Source organism: Stegodyphus dumicola, chromosome X2 (assembly GCF_044657685.1).
Source record: "Stegodyphus dumicola isolate Sdum_Otavi_A_Nest chromosome X2, ASM4465768v1".
Classification (NCBI taxonomy): domain Eukaryota; kingdom Metazoa; phylum Arthropoda; class Arachnida; order Araneae; family Eresidae; genus Stegodyphus; species Stegodyphus dumicola.
In genome coordinates this window covers 107,923,134-107,950,374 of record NC_140781.1, presented here as the reverse complement: position 1 = coordinate 107,950,374, position 27,241 = coordinate 107,923,134, and the positions used below count along the sequence as shown (strand labels likewise).

General features: G+C 31.2%; 1 protein-coding gene across 1 annotated transcript in view; it reads left to right on the top strand.

Moving 5' to 3' along the window:
• The window catches only part of mAChR-A (muscarinic Acetylcholine Receptor, A-type), a 443,302-nt gene that overhangs the window by 157,499 nt on the left and 258,562 nt on the right, over positions 1–27,241 (top strand). The window contains exons 2-3 of the mRNA XM_085809061.1: positions 4,014–4,125; positions 4,951–5,062. The gene's annotated coding sequence lies outside the window, so the exon portion shown is untranslated. The remainder of the gene's footprint in view (positions 1–4,013; positions 4,126–4,950; positions 5,063–27,241) is intronic.

Here is a 27,241-nt window from a genome sequence, read left to right as displayed (position 1 = left end):
AGCTAAAAAGAAATAACAAAAATCAAAACATTTATTTTTTTTTTTTTTGTAAATTTGCTTTTTTGTCAATTTGCATTGCATTTCTCTGAAATAGTTTTTCTCCTGTGTCTTCCATTAATTTGTTTATTTAAATGTAAACTTTAAGTTTTCCTTAATTGAATAACTTTGTTGCAAATATTACATTTCCCATTATATTTTTAAAATTGTTTTCGTTTACTTTTTTTGATATTTTATATTGCCTTACTTCAACGAATGTTAGTAATTAGTTTATAAGCTTTACCACTTTTATATTTTCAGCTACATAATATTAGCATGATTAAAGAGCTATGAAGGTTGTTAATTATATACTACTGACACAGTTATATATGAAATAAACTCATACATAAAAGAACTGTGTAACCATATAGTACAGAGTATTGCATAACTCTGTGTGATGTTATATATGTTACCGGCAATATTTGAAACGCAGAGATTCTATAGAATAACTAGGAATTTTATAGAATGCCTAGAGATTTTAGGCAATGTATGAAAATAGAGAATTATTATATACGTTACCTAGGCATTCTATATAATGACAAAGGCTCTTTAGGCAAGTATGAAAAAAAGGTGACGATAAGACTGTAATTTAAAAGACGTTCATTCTTCAAAAATAGAAAGGTTATTTTGAAAAAATAATGAAAGACTGATATTGTCAAACTTTTATTCAAAATGCGTAAAACAAATTAGTGAGAAGATCTTGGTACACCATAACAAATTTGTGTTCTGTATCTGGCTAAGACTGGAAATCAATAAGATCTACCTGACAAATGGAAATTAAATTCAGATGTTTCAAACATTGTGTCACGTTCTCCGTGTTCTGTAGCCAAATGAGTTTCATGAAGTACGTGAAATACCTGTGTGAAGTACATGAAATGTCCATGACGTAATACTGTATTGTACTGATACCTTCTTTTACAGGATAAATGAGTTTTCTTTTGTTATCCACATCATAGCGATTCAGCAATCAGTAATCCCGGTCATTTTGGCTATTTTACACCATTTATTAACTTTTGGTAAGTAGTTTCGGCAGTTCGAAATGAATCTGAGATTACTTCATATTTTGCCGATTTGTCATTTGACATTCTGTAGAATACCTAGGCAATGTGTGAAAAGTTTAATCGTTTCATACATTGGGGAGGGGATGCCATCCAGTTTTCAGAATCCTCTAAAATGCCTTAATTAGAATGCCGGATTTTATACTTTGCCGGTAACATAATATAAGAAATAGTAGTTCTCGCTTTATTCCGCTTTGTTTCCGCTTTATTCCTTATTTCATTTTACTTTATTCTTTTAATTTTTCACTGATATACACTCGATCGGCAAACGCAGAGTCTATTTACAGGAAAGAACTATGCATTATGCATTTTAAGTATCTGTGCAGCCTCAAGCTGTTAATGTTGAAAATGAAGCAAAACAGCAAACTGAGGTGCAAAAGTTAGGATATTTCTTTAATTAAAGTTACAATACACATAATTTACGCATAATATTTATAGCGAAGATAAAATTTATGTAAAATATAGGTCTTAATTATGCATATATTTTCTTTAGTACTGAAGTACCGGAAGAGAACAGGGAGAAAAATACAATCTTTTGATGATTTGGGCTGATGTCTTTGGTGGTGAACTGTTGATATATTAGTTTATCCTTCAATGTTATTGCCATTCAGCATAACTACTTCCTAACATTCCATCTTTGCGTCTTTTGGTCTTTTGCCATCTAATTTGATCACACACCAAAAATTCACAAAAAACTGGAATTATCAACAAGCTTTTCGGAACTGGAATATCTTCTAGCTTCGGAATGATTTATACATTTTGAAAGATTCGTGTCATAGAAATAATTCATGTCTGCTTTCAGCCTTTATGTAACATTTATTTTTTGTAACAAGTGTTAAACAACTTAAAATTATCTAATCAAACTGATTAAAACATATTTTTTGCCATTTTCTTCAAACTGTTTTAACATTAAAGGAAATGTTTTCAAAGCTCTTTTTTCAGGTGCAGCTTCTATCTTTGTAGTGTATATTAAGTGCAAACGTTGAGCAATTACATGTCTGCTGGGCTTAATTTATCAGATTCTTTAGATACTCCTCGTGTTAATGATTGCTTACTAGTTATTTAGATATGTTTACACGAAAGCAAACTGGTAACATACTGTAATGTGTGGCTGAATAAAACTGCAATTACTGAAAGGAAAGAAATTGCATTTTAATTCATTTCTGTAATGTATGTAAATGTTTTGTTAATTTTCGCTTTATCTTATCTGTGCTACTCATTCAATTCGAAACATTTTGATATACGAAATATGCGTCGTTTAATCGCGTGAACATGACTGCAATACGAGTGAGACGAAAATAAAACGTATAATAAAATAAGACGAAATTCAGATATCCTTACAAACTGGTCGCATTATTCAAAGGTTTCTTTTCTATTTATACCAATGGGGGAAAATCATCTTTTTTTTTATCTTGCTGCCTTTATTGCTTGCCTTTATTGACAAAAACATATAGTTTTTGTGTGTAAAGAATCAAACCCTTAAAGAAATAGATACATGCAAATTAAGACCAATCCTACATTTATTCAATTATTATGTACATTTTTGCTCCTAGAATAGATTCGGTTGTAGCCTCGAGAAACTGCTATTTTTATTTTTTTATTTAATTATTTTTTATGATGTGTTTTTAGATGAAGAAATTAGGTAAGGTAGCCTCGAGAAACTGCTATTTTTATTTTTTTATTTAATTATTTTTTATGATGTGTTTTTAGATGAAGAAATTCAAATGTGATTTTTTTCAACAGTGTCCGTGTGTGAAAGCTGTTTTTGGCTAATAGGTTTAAGTTAAAAAATTCTGTAAATGTAGATTTTAATATTAACATCTTATTGAAAAGCTAAAGTTAATATTACCCTCAAGAATAGTTTCTGCACATTTAAAGGCGAAATAATTATGTCATCTTTATGCAAAATTTTCGTTCTAAATGCGATTGCATTTAGAACGAAATTGCAATTAATTTGCTCACATATATTCCTTCATACAAAAATATAATACGATTGTAAATTTAAACACCATCCGTATACCTGCGAGAATGTACTACATTGCGCATTATTTTGCCAGTAGAACGCTACATTTTCTGCCACAATAGCATTTTCACTATTATAAATATTTCAATTTCAGTTCATATAATGTGCGATGTTATTAGTCATATGTGCGATATTATTAGTCAAAATTAATACTAAATGTCATCCCCATGGCAGCATAATTTAAGTGAATTAAGTGACATTACAGGCATATCTTAATGAACTAAAATCAGCATTAAGCTCAGAACTTATACTGCTACCATATATGCATATTTAAGAATTTCTATGTTGTTAGTGTACTTTCCTAAATTCTTATTAAAAGTTTTGCAGGTACTAATACTTGGCATTTTAGTTTACAAAAGCAGTTCAACATTTCTAGATTTAAACATTCAATCAACTTAAAAAAAGTCTATTACCATTAAATTTCTGTGGACGTTTCGATTTTGTTTCCTAAATTATTGCCTAAAATTTGTAATATAAAAAATTATTTACCGTTTAAGTAGGGGCTCGTGTTTTAAATACTCGTGCCATCGTATTACGTACAGTGAACATCAGAAAAGTCCATTCCGAATAGAGAAAATAAACATTTACTGATTCAAATAACAAATGAACTTGCAGCTTTTTTTTACAGTTACTTTGTTTACAGTATGAATATAAACACTTAAGTCTAGAACAAAAGTTCTCAGCCAGGAGGAAATTTCTTAATTTCCGGACGGAGGAATGTGGTTTTATTTAGTTATAAAGCATTTAGTTTTAGTTTATGAATATGAGAAACTACTTTTATTCAAGTTTTGGAATTTACCAACATTTTCTATATTTTTTGTAGTTTAATTTTAAAAAATACTGTAAAAGAAAGTTCTAATCTAAATAAATGTATGCATGAATCATGTATTTTTCAGGTTTGGGAAAGGAAGAAGGAAAGGTCTTCTGTCAGTGGCGAAAGGGGTGCCTGGAGCACGAAAGGTTGAGGAACACTTATCTAGACACAGAACTAAGCGAATTCTGAATTAGGTAACTCTGATTATTATATTTAATGTACAGTAGATTTACTTTAATTTCAATTAATTACTTTTTTATGCTTGTACATGTTACAGGCCCTTTTTTCCTGAAATAAAAAAACTTAGACATTTTATAGGTTTTTGTTTCCCAATTCAGTAACACCGGAAAATGAATTAAATTCTTGCATTCGTTTCTGGCATTAGTTCAAAACTTCGTTGCTTTCTAGTGCACACTGCATATTTATTTGTGTATTATATTTACTGTAGTTTAGCGTAGTTTTAGGCATTTTAGTTTACAAAAGCAGTTCAACATTTCTAGATTTAAACATTCAATCAACTTAAAAAAAGCCTATTACCATTAAATTTCTGGGGACGTTTCGATCTTGTTTCCTAAATTATTGCCTAAAGTTTGTAATATAAAAAATTATTTACCGTTTAAGTAGGGACTCGTGTTTTAAATACTCGTGCCATCGTATTACGTACAGTGAACATCAGAAAAGTCCATTCCGAATAGAGAAAATAAACATTTACTGATTCAAATAACAAATGAACTTGCAGCTTTTTTTTACAGTTACTTTGTTTACAGTATGAATATAAACACTTAAGTCTAGAACAAAAGTTCTCAGCCAGGAGGAAATTTCTTAATTTCCGGACGGAGGAATGTGGTTTTATTTAGTTATAAAGCATTTAGTTTTAGTTTATGAATATGAGAAACTACTTTTATTCAAGTTTTGGAATTTACCAACATTTTCTATATTTTTTGTAGTTTAATTTAAAAAATACGGTAAAAGAAAGTTCTAATCTAAATAAATGTATGCATGAATCATGTATTTTTCAGGTTTGGGAAAGGAAGAAGGAAAGGTCTTCTGTCAGTGGCGAAAGGGGTGCCTGGAGCACGAAAGGTTGAGGAACACTTATCTAGACACAGAACTAAGCGAATTCTGAATTAGGTAACTCTGATTATTATATTTAATGTACAGTAGATTTACTTTAATTTCAATTAATTACTTTTTTATGCTTCTACATGTTACAGGCCCTTTTTTCCTGAAATAAAAAAACTTAGACATTTTACAGGTTTTGTTTCCCAATTCAGTAACACCGGAAAATGAATTAAATTCTTGCATTCGTTTCTGGCATTAGTTCAAAACTTCGTTGCTTTCTAGTGCACACTGCATATTTATTTGTGTATTATATTTACTGTAGTTTAGCGTAGTTTTAGGCATTTTAGTTTACAAAAGCAGTTCAACATTTCTAGATTTAAACATTCAATCAACTTAAAAAAAGCCTATTACCATTAAATTTCTGGGGACGTTTCGATCTTGTTTCCTAAATTATTGCCTAAAGTTTGTAATATAAAAAATTATTTACCGTTTAAGTAGGGACTCGTGTTTTAAATACTCGTGCCATCGTATTACGTACAGTGAACATCAGAAAAGTCCATTCGGAATAGAGACAATAAACATTTACTGATTCAAATAACAAATGAACTTGCAGCTTTTTTTACAGTTACTTTCTTTACACTCTGAATATAAACACTTAAGTCTAGAACAAAAGTTCTCAGCCAGGAGGAACTTTCTTAATTTCCGGACGGAGGAATGTGGTTTTATTTAGTTATAAAGCATTTAGTTTTAGTTTATGAATATGAAAAACTACTTTTATTCAAGTTTTGGAATTTACCAACATTTTCTATAGTTTTTGTAGTTTAATTTAAAAAATACGGTAAAAGAAAGTTCTAATCTAAATAAATGTATGCATGAATCATGTATTTTTCAAGTTTGGGAAAGGAAGAAGGAAAGGTCTTCTGTCGGTGGTAAAAGGGGTGCCTGTGGCAAGAAAGGTTGAAGAACACTTATCTAGACAGAACTAACTGAATTCTGAATTAGGTAACTCTGATTATTATGTTTAATATACAGTAGATTTACTTTAATTTCAATTAATTATTTTTTTATGCTTCTAGATGTTACAGGCCCATATTTTTTTTATCTTTAATTTTATTTTGAACGATATCCTGAGACTGTTATATCCTAACTGATGTATTCAAATAAAAAAAAATCAGTGAATTAAAGAAACCAAAATGCTGTGAAAATACCACACAGAAAGGTGTTTCAGAAAGGCAAAATTCTGAATAATAAACTTCTCTTCTTTTTGCCCTATCAACCAAGGAAACAATGCGAAATAACTAAAACCAAAAGAAAACAAATATTACTGATTGTAAAGCATGTATCTTTTCATGTAAAGAAAATATACAAATTGTTACAGTTTGTATCTTTTCATGTAAAGAAAATATACAAATTGTTACAGTTTGCTTGGCAACTTACTTCTGTAGCCGACCTATACTGGACAAGAAATTATATTGTAGAGACATTAGGTATAGTTTTGGAAGCAAGGAAGATGAAAAATAGCAAACGCCTTCGCCGGGAATCGAACCACGAACCTCTGGAATACCGGCCCAGTGTGCAGAACCACTACACCACGAAGGACGCTTGGAAAGCGGGAGAAATACCTTGTAATATTAGAGACATTTATGGAGCTAAAGTTATTTCCTTGAAGATATTTAGGTGAAAAAGCATATACGAGAATAATGCTATATCTTCCTTCTTTGCAACTCTTCCTTGATTCTCTGGAAACATGTCCTATCAAAAGTAGCAGTTCATTTCATCTTTAGTCTAAAAAGAGAAAGAAATTTGAAACATGAAACGGTTCAGCTCTTAAATACAAGGAACATGTAAATAAAATGTTGAGGAATTTTTTTCAAAAGAGTTTTTAATTGTTATATAGAAATATATAGGCTAAGTAAGTTTGTTCGCAGTACGGAACATGAAAAATTAAACTATACCTTCCCTACAATTATAATCACTGATTTTCCAGTTTACTGGCTGAAAATGCTAATCACTATTGCCACAAGAACATGCACGGGGAAAGCGATAATTCCTTACAATCTGCCACCCACTTGAAGCACGTCGAGAAAAAGGTCCAAGATTCAGTCAAACAAATCCAGATTGTCACTAATTATCGTCCACTATATTTTAGTTAGGGTTTAGCTGTGTAGATCGTTATTTTTTTTTTCATAACTGTATAAGGTGTTTCTGCCACCTTCTTGGCATGCCTTCGTGGTGTGGTGGTCTGCACGCTGGGCGCGTATTCCAGAGGTCCGCAGTTCGATTTCCGGCGAAGGCGTTGCTAATTTTTCATCTTGCCTGCTTCCAAAAATACCTAATTTCTCTACAGTGGCGCCCGAACTAAAAGGGTTTTGGATGATGGTTCTCTAGACCCAGGATTTGGAGATTGGGCGATTTGGCGTATACTTAGTGATTATTTAATTATTTCACTTTGCAAGTTAATATCTGGCCTAGATTCTAAACAATGTGTTAAAAATATATCAGATGCACATTAACTTTCATGTTGAAGATTGTATTAGTAAAACACATTTTCAATTAAATCTATTGTATTAAATAAATTTTTTCTAAGTTGAAGTTTATATGCAAATCAAATTTATGAGCTTTCCAAATATGAATTTGAACAAAATTTCTCTATTTGCCTCTTATACTGTTTCTGAATGCTTATTTCAGTCTTAAAAACTGCTGAAACAAACTGGCTTACCGGAGCAGGAAACATGAAAAATCGGGAATCGAACTACGAAACTTCCACTTGCTAACTTGATAAGTTAAGAATTTGTGCCACAAAAGCATGCACGAGGGAACATGATTGTCTTTTTGCATTTAAAAAAAGGTCAAACAGCAGCTTACTTATCCATCAAAGAATTTTTGTTAGCATTGCAGATCCCAAGTATTTTTGCTGTAAATGCTACGTAAATTTCTAAAAGAGATTTAAGAAAAAATAAAATTGTTCGCAATATCTTGGATTTCTTTAAATTGGAGAAGAAAAGCATTACATGTGTTAAAAAGAATGGATGACCTCAACAGCTTTTAAATTCATGTTGAAGGCTAGTAGAAATTGCTTGCATTTTGTTGATTAAATTGAAAGCTGTGTGCAGCTAAGTCTCCACAGATTCCAGAATGTTCCCCAATTTAGTATCAAGAAGGCCCCGAACAATCTAACAAAATCTGTTAAAAATGAAAGTTGCAGAAATAGTTTACTAAATTTCAGGTACTCATTAATCAGAGGTTTATCTTGATTCCTTAAAGAGTTGAATTCAGTTATCAGTGCAACACCATCAATAAACCATTATTAATGCAACACACTATTTATATCACAGATATTTTTTCACTATGTTTTCGAAATTATAGTCTAGACAGATATTTCTGAACTGCTGGCGTTTCGAAATTATTCAGAATTTATAAAGCCTTTAGTATAAGATTTTAAGCTTTGGCTTGAGTTTAATTTGCTTCATTCAGTCTTTGTTGGTGGAAATGAAAGCAGTTCGGAGTCGACATTTTGATCTGTAATCTTTCCGGTGAGCACATTAATTACACGATTGCTGATATTCTTCAGCTCTTATTATTGATTCATTATTATACTTTAACATAACCATTATTCACCTGTCGTAATCTATATAGCGCTATTTCAGCCTTTTTTCTGCACTTAATTATTTAATATTTTTTAATATTTAATTAATATTTTTTCTTGAAGGCATTTTTTTTCCTTGACGGCATTTAATATTTTTTGACGGCTTTATTTTAAGTTTCACTTCATTTTATGAAAACCAAACTCGTGCGAAACCTCATGAAACGCTTTTTAAATTTCACGTGATTTATGAAATCATTTACAATAATTTTTATCTAAATATAAGGTGGGTTTCATAAAAATGGAAATACCTGGTTTTGAATAATGTGTGAGATTCTTTTTCATTTATAAAATTAATAATTAGTAAATTCCCGGCGCAGTCAGTGTAAGTTACCGTAGCATAATACAGTAAAATATAACGCAAAATGCTTATTGGTAGTAGTTCAGATAGATCAGGAAAATTATCTGAAACAGTAGGGAAAAGAGAAACCGAACTGAAACGCACTACATACTAACTTTTAACCTGGAGAAAGTTTCTTCCGTTTCTCACTATACTATTGTTTTTATCAGTGATAGAAATTAGTAAATTTTTTCCAAAAATGAAGTATTTGCACTTCATTTTCTAATCATATTCTCTGAAAAAGTTTGAAATAAATAAAGAAATGACTGATAAACGGAACCGTTAAGATTTCAGGAATTTGTTTACCAAAACCATTTTTATATCATTCCTATCCATGAAAAGTTTATGTTTAATCAATAACACGCATTATGCAAGTTTATAGGACTAAAGCATTTTCCTAGGGAAATCATTCACACCTTTTTGGCTAAGATTTCGTTAATATTCAATTTAAAATGTTAGAAGGTCATCTAAAATTTCGTAGAGCAGTCTTAATAAAACTTGTGCGTTATTCCTAATTAAAATAAATCGTAGTTAAGCTTTCATTCATAGCCTGTTTAATTTTCTAATTAACTCATCAACCATAGAGAAAGCTCTGGCAATCTTAATGGTATTATAAAGAATAAAAAACAAATATATTTCTCTTATGTAAGCCCAGCCTCTAAATTAGCAGAATAATAAACTCTTAAAGTAAGAAAAAACATAAACTAAATTAAGATGGTATCGTTGAAATAATTTTAAAAAAGCGTTGGAACATGACCGTAAATTGATGCTCATAAGTTTATTAATATATTAAAAAAATTCGAGAATTTCACGTGACCAGCAGTTTGAAAGTTTAAATTCTAATTAGATTGAATTTTAAATCCCTTTTAAGTGTTGAAGCTGAAAAACTCAAAATAATAGCAATAAAGGAATAAAAGTTAGAACTGTTATAAAATATTTAATTAAGGATTTTAATAACAAGTGGGAACAGTTAAAGAATTTAATTAAAAAATACATCTCTGAATAACGATCAAAGAAAATTTACTGTGCTTTGCGCACAAAAGAAATTTGGAAATAACTTCAAAAAGTGATTTTTTGGAAATAACCTCAGAAAAGGATAAAACTTAATTAAAATTCCCCAAATCTATGTTTGAAATTTTTCTGCTCGTATTGCATATCTTCAATACAATAAGCTCCTTATTTCTGGAGAGAAGTTAAATCCAGATGCTGTTCGCACATTTTTTAGACTATTTTCATTTGTATTTACAGAAATATTTTACGAATAATTTTTGGTTTTAAATGTTCCATTTGATAATCCTTAACCTTTACTATCTTCACCGTAATTTCCAGGAAAATGAAGCCTTTTTTTAGTATCGAAAGAGGTATTTTATCCCAATCCTTTTGAACAGCTTTCTAGAATCCAAGGAGTGCTGTAGTCGACTTTTCGACAATTCGCTTTTTAAAACTCCAAAAGTACAAATATCCATAGATGATGTATCAGGAAATATAGCAGGAATATGAGTGAAGATTATGGCTTTGATACTCGTTTACTGTTACATTTTTTGCAGAAAATTCACAGTAGAGTTTTACGTGCGGCTGCTTGATTTGTCTTGATGCAGTTCTACTAATTGATACTGTGGTTCTTCTGATTGATACTGTGGGTAAACAGAAGGTTTCTCACATTTGGAAAACTGGGCATAAAATGTGTTCCTGACAATATTTGGAGTTGGGCTTAACACTTTTCTGCTTTCTTTTTAATTTTAATTAGCGTTATATGAGGAAGCCAGCAAGAGTCATAAATCTCATTCAAAAACTTTCTTTAGATTCTTTGAACCATGTTCTGAGATTTTTTCTTCTCCTTGAAGATAATAAATGGATCTCTTTTTATTGCAGTTATTTAAATATACCGAAGATTCATCTATTGTTGCAACATTTTTTTTTTTTTCATTTTTGTCCGAGTTACTGTTTCTCATAGAGAATTCTGAAGCACGTTCTTGTTTCGGTGATACGTCGTGGAGAAAGACGATGTACATTATACATTTTCGCCTTTTTAAGATTCAAATCAGCATTAATTGCTTTGTTTACAGCTGAAACTGAGCATTTTAATGATTATGCAACTCTCCTTTGACTTCGTGGGTTTTCTTTTAACATTAAAGATCTTACCTTTGCAACATTCGAAACATTTCGTTTTTAGTCCAAAGGCGTAATTTGCTCTGAAGGACTATTAGTTTCGTTTTGGCACTTTGCGTCGAAACCTTTAAAAGGCTGTATCACTTTTCAAATCTTTGCCACCATATATTATCACCCTGTGTTATATTTAAAGAAATTAAATAATGAAAAATGTGCATAAATGTACGTATGCTTCTCGCATTGTGATAAAACACAGGTACTACAGCCATCAAAATTTGAATAACGTAATCTTCCATATAATATGGTATATGGAAGCCCTAATTTGAATTTGAAATTTGTTTTATTATTGATTTCAGATTTGTAACATTTCAACGAATTTTTGATTAAAAACCTAGACAATTTCAAAGAGAGCAATGGCAACACTGTGCGAAAAGAAAAACATTCTTATCGCCAGCGCGGAAGACTCTGTATTGGAAATTCTAAATATATGTTCAATTTAAAATTAATTTGCGATATTGCTGTTGAACTGAATTTTATAGTTTGAATACGTAGAACGTAATATTTAATAAATAAAGGTAACACACAAAACGTTAAAAAAGCGCCCCTTTGGACGTAATTTAAAATCTGAAACCTTTCAGATTTTTTTGTTATTTTTTTTAATTCTTTATATATATATATATGTGATGTACCAGCTTTAGTCGTAGCTTAAATTATCAGACGATAAGTTTTAAAAAAAACAGGATCAATTTATTATTATTATTCAGGAGAAATAGAAGTTACAAAATCAGATATCCGAAGTAAATAAAAAGAATTACTAATAACTTTTTGTATGAAGTTTACTGCATCGTGACATTTAATTAAAAGCCCCGATATTCCTTTTGTGAGTCCTTTTATAGCATCTGGAAAGGCGGAGCTTCCAAGAAATGACGTCAGCCTCGTTAGCTAATCCAGTTCGCTTTAAATATTTCCAGAACATTCTATAACTGTACGTGTAGAAAGGCGGGAAAAACAACTTGACTACGGGGCTGTGAATTTAATTCCACGTACTTTCAAATAAGAGAACGTCGCCATTAAAAAATGAAAAGAACATATAGTTAGAATTTTAAGTGTGTTCTTGACTATGGAATTTTATTATTACAAATATATATATTGAATATTTTTCTCCTTGAAGCCCAACATTGACTTTTTTTCATTTCTTATCGACAAAATTATCTACCGTTGCTTTATATACCGAAAAATCACGGCTTTCACGTCATTTTTTAATAACTAGATACGAATAATTTTCTTCGGGAAGAGCACAAACATAACCTTCAAAAACATAGCTTTCAAGAACTGATTTTCACCTCAAGTTCTTTTGCACAATAAAGCTTAAAAAAAATAAAAAATTTAGTTTCCTGGAACTATTTTTATAATACTTCTCTTAAGAGAAATATAAAATAATACTGTTGAGTAAGTGGATCGGGATTTTTTTGGATTTAACAGCAAAGCCCTTAGAGGTTATCAGCGGAAAATCAAGGATGGCTTCACGGAGGAACTTTTTTAAACGAAACTAGCTCATAGGCAAACCAGGGCAAAAATAACACGGTTGAGTCAAACATCACACAGCCTTAAGCATTTGAGATCCAAATAGAATTATCTCCTTTCAGATAAAATTATCTCCCTTTTTTTACTCTCCAATTAAAGTTTGTTAGTTTGGACTTTCTGAATAAAATAAAGTAATGAATGGATTGGAATTGCACAATGAGAACGATGCTCTTTCCAGTTCGCTCATAATTCAACCGACTTATTGCAACAAATATGGTTTGAATATTTTTATGAATTTATAAAAAAAATATTTAGGAAAATCACCTCCTTTCGTGCATAATCTAAGCGTGGAAAATTACGTTTCGATAAGTTTCCGTAAAATCTCTCACTCAGAAAGCAAACAACTTTATGCTCTTAATTTGAATCATTATATAAATCAGCTCAAAATTGTATACTTAATTGAAATTTTCTTCTGCTTTTATATTTACCCACAATTAAATTACTCTATCATTTCAGTTTATGCTATTAGCAGACGTTCAAATCAACACTCTTACTGTTCACCATCAATAATTATTAAAATATATGGCTGGAAATGAAACTTGTTCGATTAAAGAGTAGATAAACAGTACCATAATTCGAATGTTTTAAACGCCAATATAAAACAAATGATAATTTCATGCATATAAATATTTTCAAAATGTATACATGTTACTGTTCATTACCTCAAGGAATCAATTAAGCATTCTATCATCATGCTGGAGTGTTAAAAAAATGCTAAAATCAAACAGTTTTAAAATAGCTTGTCGTTTGTACTTCACTCAAATGAAAACCATCCCAAAACGCTTTCTTTTCTAGAAACTTTACTTTCAAAATTTACTTGGGAGGACGAGGTACAATTAACACAAAATTATTTTCACTTAATAAAGCTTACACTTTCGTTTCTTCTAAACAAAGCCCTAATTATGTTCATTAATACTTTTAAAACGAGCTGCGGAATCTTAACAGCTGCAGCGCTTAATTATAAACGTATCTCCCGTCCGCTAAACTTAAGCCTTGCATTTGCCATTTAACAGCCACAAAATACTGATGCTCAGACTGCTTTAGTTTAAAGTGCATTGCATGCACGAGGTGAAGACAGAACTTCAAAAAAACGGTACAATGCATCTTAATTTTTAAAGAAATTTTTATAAATTATTCAAACCTTGATTAGCGCAAGTAGAAAATTTGATATAAATACTGATTTAGGTCTAACATATTTGAATAAGAGTTAATATTTCTTCCCCCTTGGCCTTGAATTTCAGTCGTCTCTCCTTCCTTGAGTTATAAAATCTTTTTCTGGCTTATATGGGACTACGAGGCTAGAAAAATGAGGTCTTATCGAGCATCAAAAAATAAACCTCTTATGATAACTGTAATAAATTAAAATCTGTGGTTTAAATTGTTACAGTTATTAAACTAGAAGCGTACAAAAGGAGGCCTTTTAGGCAAACTCTGCCTTTCAAATCTGCTTAAGGATCATCCCATGTTTGCAAAATAACAGTTTTAGAAATTATGTATGAAGTACATAACCAATTTTTTATGTCTTTATGAAATTCCAATTGGACATGTTGCATTAAATTAGGATTTGTGTGTGTGTGTGTACAAACTAATCAAACAGTCTTACTAAGCATTGGGAAAAAAACCATAAAAGAATTTTAAAGAGAAAAAGGTACTAAATGAAATGAATACGTTACCAAATTCTCTGCTTAAGAACTCCTTAACTTACCGCTTAATTAACCTTCCAGCAAGCGCGCTGGGCAATTTTTATATGAGCGCGTGTGCGTCGTATTTTTTACGACATCCGTTGTATTACCGTTTTTGGCACGAAAAACGACAGAAATGAGTGAATATTGATAATAAATGTGTTAGGAAATAAAATATTAATCTTATTATTGCAAAATGCAAATGATATCACATTCAAATATAAGTAAATTATTTTTAAGTTCTTATGTTAGTGAGATGGAAATGCAATGATGTATTTCATTATAAAAAATTTTAAATTTATTATTAGTTAATTTTAATATTCATCAAAGGCAAGTATAGACAAATAAAAAAGGAAAACATTTTGTTAGGAAAAAAAGTAAGTTTACCATTACTTACTTCTGCAAGGAAATTTACTTCTTACTGGCTACAAAAACGCACTTTAAACTATATATTTTTATTTATTTTTAAAAAATAGAAATGAAAGAAAATAAGGAATGGAAATCGCTATTGTTCTCCCATCCAAAGGTTTCCTTGTCTTCCTTTTCTTCATCAGATAATTCTTGAAGAATGCGAGCAAAATCAGCTGGTTGCACATATTTTTTTGCCATGAAAATCGATATAAAATTTACAAAGCCAAATGTATTCAAATTAAAATAATATACTGCAATTAATAACACAAAATTAAAAAATATTTGAGAAAAAAATATTTTCCGAATTTTCACCATGAGCACGCGCGTGTCGTAAACTTTACGAAAAAGCTACCACGTAGCACAAAAGCCCAGTTAAAAAAAGTCAAATGATTTCCTATTGACACATTCCATGCTGTGGGGAAGGGTAAAAAGGAGGAATAGAAATGACCTTCAGACTTCTCAGCTTCGATATGCGAAAAATGTGCATTAAAAACTGAATTTGTCGTAAATTTTGCGCATACGCGCGTGCTGAAAGCTAACTACTGCTCTTACGTTTCACAGATAATTAGGAGTTTTGAAGCCAGGAAACAAGAAAAATCAAACCTTCCCTCAAACGGATTCGAAACACGGATCTACTAACACTAGCTGGACTTACTATCAACACGACAGAACATACCGGGAATACAATAGGCAATTGGGACAGAGGCGAAAGCACCAGTTCACCAAATTCAGGTGATGAAGTATTATCGTCTTCCACACTGTAGAGACATACTGGTCTTTTTACGCAGAGAAACTTGAAACCTCAACCATGCGCTCAGCCAGAGCTCGAACCACGGATCTTTCAAGGCTAACTGGACGTGCTAAATCACTTACACAAGGGAAGCATGAAAGGTTAGGGGGGAAGGGGTATAATTTTTGAATTTCTTCCTTTCTAACTGTGATTGAATTCCTTTTCTCAATTGAGCTTTTGAAGAAGCAAAACATTTTATGTACTGAATTTGTTTATTGAATAATGTTTATTAAGTTAGTTTGAACATAAATATAGGCTTCAGTTAGAATATTCTTTAAGTGTTTAAATTATTAATCCAGAATTTCCATCGCATCAATAAATGCAAATAATCAAGCAAAATATTTCCTGTTTACAAATATTTTAATCTAAATATAAATACAGTACTTGTTTAGTTAAATATTATAAACTATTTCCACAGTTATTATAAATTATTTCACTTGTTATAGGGTAAGATTGATTAAATCTTCATAATACATGTATCTATCACGTTCAATATACATATGAAGTAGTTTGAACATGTATATGAAATATTTTTCCGAGGAAAAAGTAGTTCTTAGAATGTCACGTTAGGTGCAGGGACATGTTTAACCGCAGATTTCCCAAAACTGCCATTAGAAAGGGATATTTTCTTAATTTTAATGATAAAATGCCCCTGATACTTTATACTTTGATTTATTTATATTCAATATATTGCCTTACTTTGTTGGGCGTATTTTAAGAAGCATGTATATATGCTTTCTTAAAGATGTCACAAAAATATTCTAGGCCTTGTATTATTTATATTAAAAATTAAAAGTATTCTAGGTCGTCTTTAATATATTTTGGCCTTGTTTGTCAAAATACTGGGGAGCTGAAGGTCGATAGTAGGAAAAGAAAGATGGGAGACGCTCGGACTCATCGCTTTGCGGAATTCTTCAAAACTGGAATGTACCTGAGTAACGTCAGACATTTCCTCCTGTAAGGTTTCTAAGGCCCATGCCAATGACAGACGCAACCCTGCTCTCCTAGCCACGATAAAATCTGTAAATCTGATCTGAGGTTATTGTGAAATAGGTGAGTTAAATCACAACAACAGCAATAACCACAATAAAAATCAGTTTCAAAAATATCATTGTTGAATTAAATTTTAAAAAAAGTAATAGAGAAGAAAGCACAGTAAAATTTTACAAATTCCTTGTAATCAGTATATGATATCCTTTACTCATATCAATAGGACTATTCACCTAAACATAAAACTTCATTTAACCAGATGTTAAGAAAACTAGATACGAGTGCTTGCGCGGTTTACGCCGAACCCTAAAATGACGCAAGGGCCTTCTTATTCAAGCATAAATGAAGTTATAATCCTTTCCCATATATCTGGAGCGTTTCTCTTCCTAGTGTATCGATCGCTGCAACTGTGATGATGGCCCAGATCATTACCTTTTTAATCGCCCATCGAGAGTCACATAGCATCTTAAAACTCATCCGAGGTGCATAAGAGTGCTTGTGGAAACAACTTGAAGCAGGAAAGGAAAACATTACATGCATTGTACAGTACTTTCCATTTGAGTTCATAACTCTTATAAACTTGGTAAGTAATGTCAGCTTTCACTAGACTTAAGAAATCATATTTCGTAAGTGTCTTTTGTTCTCTTATGATTAAGTCTCATAAGAAAGAGCCCAAACTTGGATAATAAATCCGTTTCAAAATCACATGCTGATTCCACACAATAAGTACGAACGATTCACCTAAAATTAATTTCTGAATCCCTTTAAATTCAGGAATAAATTAATAAATTAATATGTTTTATTGTCAAAAGCAAAATTTTTCGAGACGATCTGCATATTTTCCCAGTAGTTTGCATTTTGTTTCCTACTTCCGAAGGTTTCTCTGCTTTACCGAAAATACTTCATGAACGTTTCATCAGTTTGCAGTCAAGTTATTAAAGTTTTCTTGCTTTGATCATTTTAATGGCTGTTCAAGAGTTAACTGTGCATGTTTACACAAAAGCAAATTTATGTCGTAGTAGAATTTGAGTTTGTGATACAAACTGCAGTTACTTACCATTGTCGAACTTGTACTTGGTAATTTAGTGCAGTAACTGTAGCTGCCATACTTTGCATAGCTGGTTGTTTAATAGTGTGATGCATATGATTCATAATCAGCATAATGAATGTCATATGAAATGCGTATTTTTTGTATTGAGTGAAAATGTAAAACAAATAATATCATTCTCAGAATTCTTTGCTTTTATGAAAACATTTTTCAACGACTAACGTTACATCGCCTACATTGCTGCGTGCGTACGGGTTCGTAATAGACTTAATGCACAAGTCCGATAAAAGGTTAATAAATGTTATTCATTAAAAAAAATATATAACAGAACGCTGGAACTTTCATCAGAGATATTGGTACAATTGTTCGCAATATCACGCAACATAATCAGTAGTTATCCTTCAAACTACTAGAACGTTAAATAGAATGCAATCCACAGTGAATTCAAAGAGAAAGCTAATTCGATCAACAAAAACAACAGCAGCTAACTAAACAACTGAGCTGAGATATCTATCTCCGGCTTGGTCGCTAGAGAGGTCTAGTAATTACTTTGCTTTTCGAGATTTCTGGAAACCAACAAGAGGATGGAATTACGGTTACAGCTAACACAGTAGTCAATTACATTTATACAATTTCAATACAAATAAAAGAGATATCCATTTATTCAACGCTAATTGCCATGTGCTCATGTATTTACTTTTCGGCGTAGCTCATGTATTTACTTTTTCGGCGTAGTTACTTTTTCGGCTTAAAGTTTATCACGCGCTGCATTGCACGGGGAAATCAAATAATTTTAATTATACTTCCACTAAAATTATATATCTAAATACAACATTCCTAACAATATTTAACCTCTCAAAAGGTTATTAAGTTAATACATACTGAAAGCAAATATATATATATCATTTTTGCATGAGCTTGTATGAAACGGAGCAAACTCTGAATGCTTCTCAGTCTTTCTGTTGTACTCACTGACCATCTAGAATATGAAATGAATGTTAATTTGTAATAAATAAAATAATTTATAACAAACAAAAAATTTAAATGTGAGAATCATTCGTAGTAATTCCTGTTACTATTTCCATATAACCAATGCATGCGTGAAATTTTAGCGTGTGAAGTATGGAGCGCGTCTGAAAAAGCTTTCATTTCTCAATCAATACCTGTAACTTAAAATTGGTAACTTTAAATATTATTTACTTTTCACACTCTTGCATTCATTTAACAAAATAAAACTGTTATTAAAACTGAAAATTTTAAAAAACATATTCCCTATTCAAGAGATTCGCATTAAATGTAAGGCATTAACTTATTCTAGAGTTGCCGCAAATTTAACTCGCTTAACTCAGATTATAGTGTAACAAAGTAGAGGACGAAATTATCCTTCAGCGATGTAATGGAATCCGATGGCAAAATGATCTCGGGACCATTTTGCCTTGAATTATGGCTACTATTAACTATGCCTTCGTGTCTATAATAACCCTTGCCAAACTGTCGTCTAAATTGTCCAATTAAGAGCATAAAGTACTGACTTTTAAACATTTACTTCAATAGAGAAGTGCTAACAATATGTTATTAAAAACGCAATAAATAATAGTGTTTGCATTGCAAGCACTTTACCAAAAATACAAATTTTGACCCCAGATCGGAAACTATAATTTCTTCCACACCAGTATAAGTTAAGTAACCGTTTAAGTCGAGGGATCATTTTAGGAACCTGTTGACTAGGTACATATTAAGATACCGTGCGAATCTATTCATTTATTATTTTATATTTTAGTTCCAGTAATCAGTCACTTAAGGTTCATTTGAAGCAGCATTTTAAAAATATGGAAGATTACAAAATAATATCGCAGTTTCAAAAATCGTTATGTTTTATGATTTTAAATGCCTTATTTGTAGCAAAGCAGCTCTTAATAATGCTTTACCCTTATATATTTCTAGATGAGGATATTTAAATATAAATTTATTTTTCAAATGCGTTAGAAATTCGAGGTTGGGAAACATTACTTGCTAGTACTGCAAGTCCACGCATGATTCTGCAAATTTTATAATATTACTTACCTCCATTGTGTGTCCATCCAATGACCTCCATTGTGTTAAATTCAGTAGAGCTTCCCTGAATAAATACGCAGGTGAAAGCTTGGGGCTTAAGCCCTGGTCACTTGTTAATACTTTCTCAATGGCATCTTAAACTCTATCACTCGTTGGTTGCATTTTTTTTCTGTAAAGTCAAGCACGAAATCAAAGTGGGATTGCGAAATGCTATACATAATGGCGTTAATTTAAAAAAAAGGGAAGAGTTAATAATGATAACAGGCATACGCTAATTTTAGTCCTTTCCCGAACTGCAATACTTTCCAAGTGTGGTGCACAATGGCGTTAATTTAAAGAACGTGAAAGTTAATAATGAGAACAAGTATACTCTAACGTTTTTTCATTTTTCGAACTCAGTTTACATGCCAGAAAATTTTGGGGAGGGTGTGTTGATTACTCTTTTCAATAAGACTTAATTACTCTTTTCAACGAAAGTGTTATCTCTCAGAGACAACAAAAAAAAAAAAAAAAAAAAAAAAAAAAAAAAAAAAAAAAATGGGAAAATGCATATAAGATATTTTCTCTCTCCTTTTTGCATGCCTTCGCAGTATAATTTTATGCATACTTGACACGTGTTCGAGTCCCGGATAGGGTACTATTCATTTTTCATGTCTCCTGCTTCAAAATAACCTAATGACTCTACAGTGGCGCCCAAACTAAAATAATGATAATTTGTCACCGCCAGGATTTGGCGATTGGGTCCCCTTATCCCCAGGAGCCCTTTAAAAGGGAAAATATATCAGGTAATTTTCCCTTTTTTTCCGCATGCCTTTGCGGTGAAACAGGAAGCATACTCTACGGGCATTCGTGAGGTCCAGAGTTCGAGTCCCGGTGAAGGCGCTGCTTGTTTTTCATGTCTCATATTTCACAATAACCGAATGCATCTACAAGCATGTTTGATATATTAATTTTTAATTAGTTAATAGGTGCTTTTACCAATCTAAATCATTAAACACAAGTTACATGCTCATGCGAATATATATATATATATATATATATATATATGCCACATATGAGAATTATTCGTTATTATTGCAGTTATTTGGCAGGTGGTTATTTTAACTTTAAACGGCATTTCGCACATTCATCACACTTGATATCATGTAATTTTATCTCTAGTTCTTTCTCATTTAAATATTAATACCAAAATTATTACTCTTATTTTCATTCGGACGCACTTCCATGCATAAATTGCGAATATAAGCTTTAAATTGCAATAAGTTTCGCAACTATAAAATTTGTGCGTCATGACTGTTAGTGAGACTTAGCTAACCTATAATATCAGATAAAGTCTACGAATTTTACTGTGGGCAAAACGCAAGGATTGCTGCGGTCTTTCCTTTAGGCTTTGGCACATTTTATCCCCCTCCCGACAGTGCGAACTCTTCCAGTTCTGTCCTCGTTTCTCAGACTATCTCATTTACTCCAGTGGCAGGGCACCTTACCAGCATCTGAGGAAATAAAAATATGTTGAACGCTGGAGCCTGAATCAATTAACATAACTAAAGAAGCAGAAAGCCAGTCAAATGTACAAGACAGAATGTAATAGAAGAAGTGCTAATACATTGTGATAATGAAGTTTATACTGTAAAATTTGCAGAGTCATTAGAATTTTTATGCTGGAGGTATGAAAAATATGCAGTGCTCTCGTCGGAACTTGAGCTTGGACCTCTAGAATACTCCCTAAGTGTGCTACTGTTAGAGCACGAAAGCATTGAGAAAGAAGAGAGAATATACCTTATATACTCCTTCTTTTAAAGGGCGACTGGGAATAAGGGGACCCAATCGCCAAATCCTGGTGGTGAAGAATCATCATCTACCACCTTTTAATTCGGGTGCCACTGTGGAGTCATTAGAATTTTTTATGCTGGAGGTGTGAAGATTGTGCAATGTAATTGCCGAGACTCGAATTTGGACATCTGGAATACGCTCCGAGTGTGCTACCTTTACACCCCAAAAGCATGCGGAAAGGAGGGAGAATATACCTTATAATATCAGTCATATACATGTTATATACATTTCTAAACATTATGCAGTTACAAATAAGAATACAAGAAGGAAGTACATAATAGAAATAAAACATTTTCTTCCATTATACTGATACAGGAAACAATCAATAAACAATTCTCTATGCTATTGTTCAGCATTGAATGAATTGAAATACAGATATAGATTATATGCCTAATTTGTTATCTATGCGAATAGATACAGACGCTATACATATTGAAAGGAGTGAGTCTTGACACTAGTACGGTTCAGCAAGCGGGCTGAAGGTTCCGTCCGCAATTTTATAACGTAAAATTTCATTCTCTGTGCAAGCTGAAGAACTTTCTTTAGATTAAAATATCATGCCTTGGCACGGAAATCATTTAAGTATGTAATCCAAGTAATGTCAACAAATGTCATGTACTATGCAGTGTTTGATATTTTATAATCCCGAATTTTCGAGTTTTGAGTTTTAATATGAATCAGATACCCTTCAGGTAGCAAATGGCAACAACAGCAGAACACTGTCTGTATTAAAAAATAATCCCTTAAAAAAGATCATTGCATTTCCTTTGGATATAAAAACTACAAAACTATAGAGGAAGTATTGTCTTTTTATCTTGTATTGCATTTAGTGGAATTTGAAAATCATTTCAAGGTGTTTACTTACCAAAAGAAAAATTAAAGTATATTGTACATGGCATTTCATTTTCTTTGTATCTCATGTTCAATGCATAATTCCTTTAAATTTGGAAACTCCAAACCATTCTTTAAGATATTCCCATAAAATGCTTCAGATACAACTTCATGACAATGACGCTTGAAATAATTCATCAATCATCTGAAAGACGGAGATGTAGCAAAATAAATGTTTAAATCGGCTTCAACACGTTCAGAATAAATATTTGTTTTATATATTTTTAAAGTCTTAATTCTCAGAGATTTTCTATCACGAATATTTCTTCTTTTCATATAAAGAAAATAAAATTGCGAGGAAAAAAATGCATTGCATTCTTTTTGCATAGGATGTCAGGAAGAAATCTGCCTCTTTCTTTAGTTGTATCAATTTAAAAACATCTTAGAATATTCTTTAAGAAAAGCAGAGTAAAGGATATTGATAAACATAGTAACGAGTCGCATACTGAGTGAAAGTGAATGCGGTGATCGATTTAAGATATTGGGGAGCGCAGAAAAATTTGCATGCGAAGAAAAATGAAAATTTTTATTTTTGTTCAAAAACTAAAACAAACAGACAATTGCTTACACTACCGAAAGAGTTTATCAAATTTATTTTTCTTAAGATGTAAAAAAATATTTTTATTTATTGACTCTTGTTCAATTTAAAATGTAATGACTTGAGTTTTAGCATTCTTCCGAATAGGAAGTGCTGCAATATAGGAACCGCGTAATAAATCCTTCGTAGAGCAGTAGCTGGAAGGTATATAAGATGATATTATAAGTACTTAATGTATTGTGAAGAGAGAAAATTTATAATTAAAAAAAAAACTTTGCTAAGGATTTGACGCTAGAAAGAAACTAAAATTAATTTTTGCGTCCGGTACTTTTCCCCCCAAAAACTAAGTTTAATATGCGTAACGCGAATATTATTATCTATTTATTAGATATTTATTGATTATTTGTTGATTATTTATTTATTAGATATTCAACTGACAAATAGAGAGTAGAGAACACACTGTTATCCATGAATCAAATACTTATCATCAACTAAAATTGATGAAGCAATTAGAATAGAAACATTATAAAAATGTTTACTTAAAGCTAACAATGCTTTAAATTCAGTTCCATAGTTATATACGATTGGAGAGAAATATTCCAATGTAGAAATTAATTTGGACAAAAATGCAACCTTGGATTTTAAATCTAAGCCAGTCTAAGGTTTTCTACCTATTTTTAATTAGTTTTCTATGCTCAATTAAATTGCCTGTCTTTAATATAATGCGTTTTACAACCGCAATATGTTTAAATATAGAATTTCCAAAAATATACAGGTTTATAAATGGCCGAAATATATAGACACTGCCAAAACAGATAGGCTTTTAAGTGGAAATGAAATAGCAGGTAGAAATAACAAGTTAACAAAAGTGTCCTTTGTACTCCATTGGATGTCGAGAAGCTGAAGCCTTTGGACATTAATTTAGTGGTTCTCTTAGTCGGGTAGCTTAATTTATTCGATGCCACTTGTCATCGAATAAACTACCCAACTATATAGCACGAAAGGGCTATAAGGCACGGGGAACAAATAAAATTATTTTATTCTCTAAATTTTGAAATAGATTATTTTTAATTCTGTCAAAACGTAATAAAGCTGCCCGTTTGACATGTTGCCTTCTGACACTGATTTCAAGTAGATTTTCTAGTAGATGAAATATCTGCCACAAAAATCCTTTTAACTGTTCGCTATAACATTAAATTTTATCGTATTATTCTGAAATGCATACCTGTTTCAAAATATAATCATATCGTAGAGGCATTAGGTATTTTGGAAGCAGGAAAGATGCAAAATGGCAACGCCTTCTCCGGGAATCGAACCACGGACCTCTGGAATACCGGCTAAGCGTGCAGAACCACTACACCACGAAGGCAAGCTAGGAAGGCGGGGGAAATGCCTTATAATATACAGAGCACAAAATCAGTTATTAAAATTCAGTTTATGTAAAAAAGGAAGATTACTTCATTTTTCGTATTTTAATTATTTAAAAAACATTTTTAAGTTAATTCTTTAAATATGATTTTGTATTCCTTCTCTGCTGCGGCTCTGAAAATAGGGATAAAAGTACTGAATTTTCACGATAAAGACACTACAGCTCTTAAAGTAACTTAAGCCAAATTTTAATAATAACAAGGCTACATATGTTTGTAGGGGAATAACACATTTCGTATTGAATCAAATTTAAATAACATCTCAGCGTATTCTTCCCAAATACTTCATAAAAATTTAATCTTATTTGCCTACATATTTCTTTACAAAATATATTCTTCATTGAAAAGTTATTTCTAAACTGAAATGTTGTTTATGAATACTTCTCCGGAGATAAACTGAATTGTAATCTCTGAATTTGCTTCGAAGCAAATTAAATTTCCAAAAAGAAATTTACGAAATTGAAAGACCTTTCAAATCTCTCGCTTCAGCATGGTTATTGGAGCCACCAAAGGAGGGAAGGAATTATCCTCATAACTGACGTAGGTTTCGTCTTTGATAAAGTATCTTATTTCCATTCTTTCCATATTTTAAATGTAAACAATTTCTAAATTTTATCGAAGAACTCGATTTTGTTAATAGCTTTTGTGGTTACTCGATGGATAGATTTTGAATGCAGAATGAAATTCTAAACCTATAAAAGAGGCTAAATGATAAAAGATATAACTGTTTACATTTCCATATTTAATTTTTAATATCGGATTGTTCCATAAACTGAAATATTAAATGTTAGGCACATGAACTAGAGAGAAATATATCGGATATATTATAAAATATAATTATTTTTAATTTTTCTATATGGTGTAATAGATAAAATTAGAATATTCATAAAATCGTTATTTGCTGGACAGGACATTTTGGGTTAACTGCATGTACCTTTCGTGTAGTTTACCTCAGAGGTGGAAAAATTGGTTCATTTTCTTAGATTACGAATATTTTATGACAGCCAATTTGCGGACAGACAATGCAATTAAAGAATTTTTGGAAGTACAAGTTAGGATTTTTTGGCGTTATTACGTATTATTTTATTAATTGATCAGAAACTAAATATAAATACCTCTATCAAGTTATTTCTAAAAAAGGTTATATGATTTTTTAAGTCAGAAATTTAGTTTTTTTACGTTAAATTAAGTTGAAATAATTTACAAATAACTTCATACAGGTTTTTATGCGTTTCCCATACTACTCAGTTTAACCAAATATTTACGTTTATTCAGACAACTTTAAAACGTTAGACATGCCACAGTTCCTAGTATAAAATGGGATTCAAATAAATGGTTTATAAATGGGTGCAACTGGTGTCATGTAAAAGAACAAACAATGGTAAAAGTAAAACTTGACTCGTTTACTAAAACGAAGTGAAAACGAAATATAAGTGGTTTTGTTTTAAGTTCAATTTTTTATGCCAAAATATTCTCGTAATTATTACAATTCTGAAACGATGTCTAGAATTGTTATAATTATGATTTATTACAATTTTTTAATTAATTAAGATTTTTTTAATTAATTAAGATTACCCGATTTAGACAGTTTAAATACCATTCTATACTGACTTTAAATTCCATGACTGTCTTTATATTTATTTCTGTGTTCTGTGTGTATCTTTCAGTTTTGTCTGAATACAATGCAAGCAATAACTACAAAAGATTAAAATATATCACAAGTAAGTTTTATGTTACAGATCGCTGAAACTCAAAAAACTTCTTTTGAATATTAAGCAACTGGAAGCAAGACAAATTCAAAATAATTTCTCTCTGAAACTACCTATTTTCTAGAGACTTTAAATAATAACTGAAGCTGCATAGGAAAAGAATTTGCTTAAGCATACAAGAACCTAATTTTCATATTTATTATGAAAAATTACGAATTGTAAAAATTCAAGTCCATTTTCATACTTGGAATAAGCTTGCCACTTAAATGGGAGAATCGTTAGTAAATCTGACTGTCGTAATGAAGGCCCCGGGTTCGAATCCCGAAGAAGGCATGGATGTAATTTGTGCGTTCCTTCAAAGAAGGCAATGATTACCACTTATTAGGTGCCTCCATAACAAAGAGACAACAGCTTCCGGCAATGGCCAATACCTATAAACGGCTAGAGTTCGCCATTGAAAAAAAACTTGGAATAAGAACAAAATGATAAGCATGCATTTCGTTCATATGTTAGATCAGATTTCAACAAAGAGCTGTTTACATTATTTATATCTCATTAACTGCAAGCATACCTTATCTTATGATGAATTATTGAGACGGTTGTTGGAAGGGAAAGTAGAAGCGTTAGGTCGATTATCGTTCATTATCATATTGAAAAATTCGAGATTTGTCCTCAGTATGAGAGCTAGTTAAAAGTGGAGACCGTCTAATCTACAAGAAGCCATTCATAATGCTAAACTGCAAAGCTAAGCTTTGTGTTTATTCAACTGGGCTTACAAACACACGATTTATTTTCATACTTGATGCCGCGGTAGTAAGTAAACTTTATGTGATTTCATAGTATTTCCAACTACTCTATTAACACTGAATGCACTTTGTTTATTCTCCAGTGCTAAGTTGAGAACATTTATGAAAAATTTACTGAAATTATTTTTTGGATTTTCTGTGGTTAATAATTTATTTCAGTTATCTCCTGAATAGAAATCAATTTAAAAATAATTTGCTTCCAGCAAAATAATAATATATTTCTATTACTTACTTTATATTGATGTTTTCAGGCCCTTCCGACTTATTTTAAGTTCCATGACGTATAGTCCCAAAGATTTAATATAATTTAACTAAAATTTCAAAACAAGCATTTGAAAATTTATAACTGACTTTACAGAGAATACCGTAACAAATACTCAGTATTAATAAAA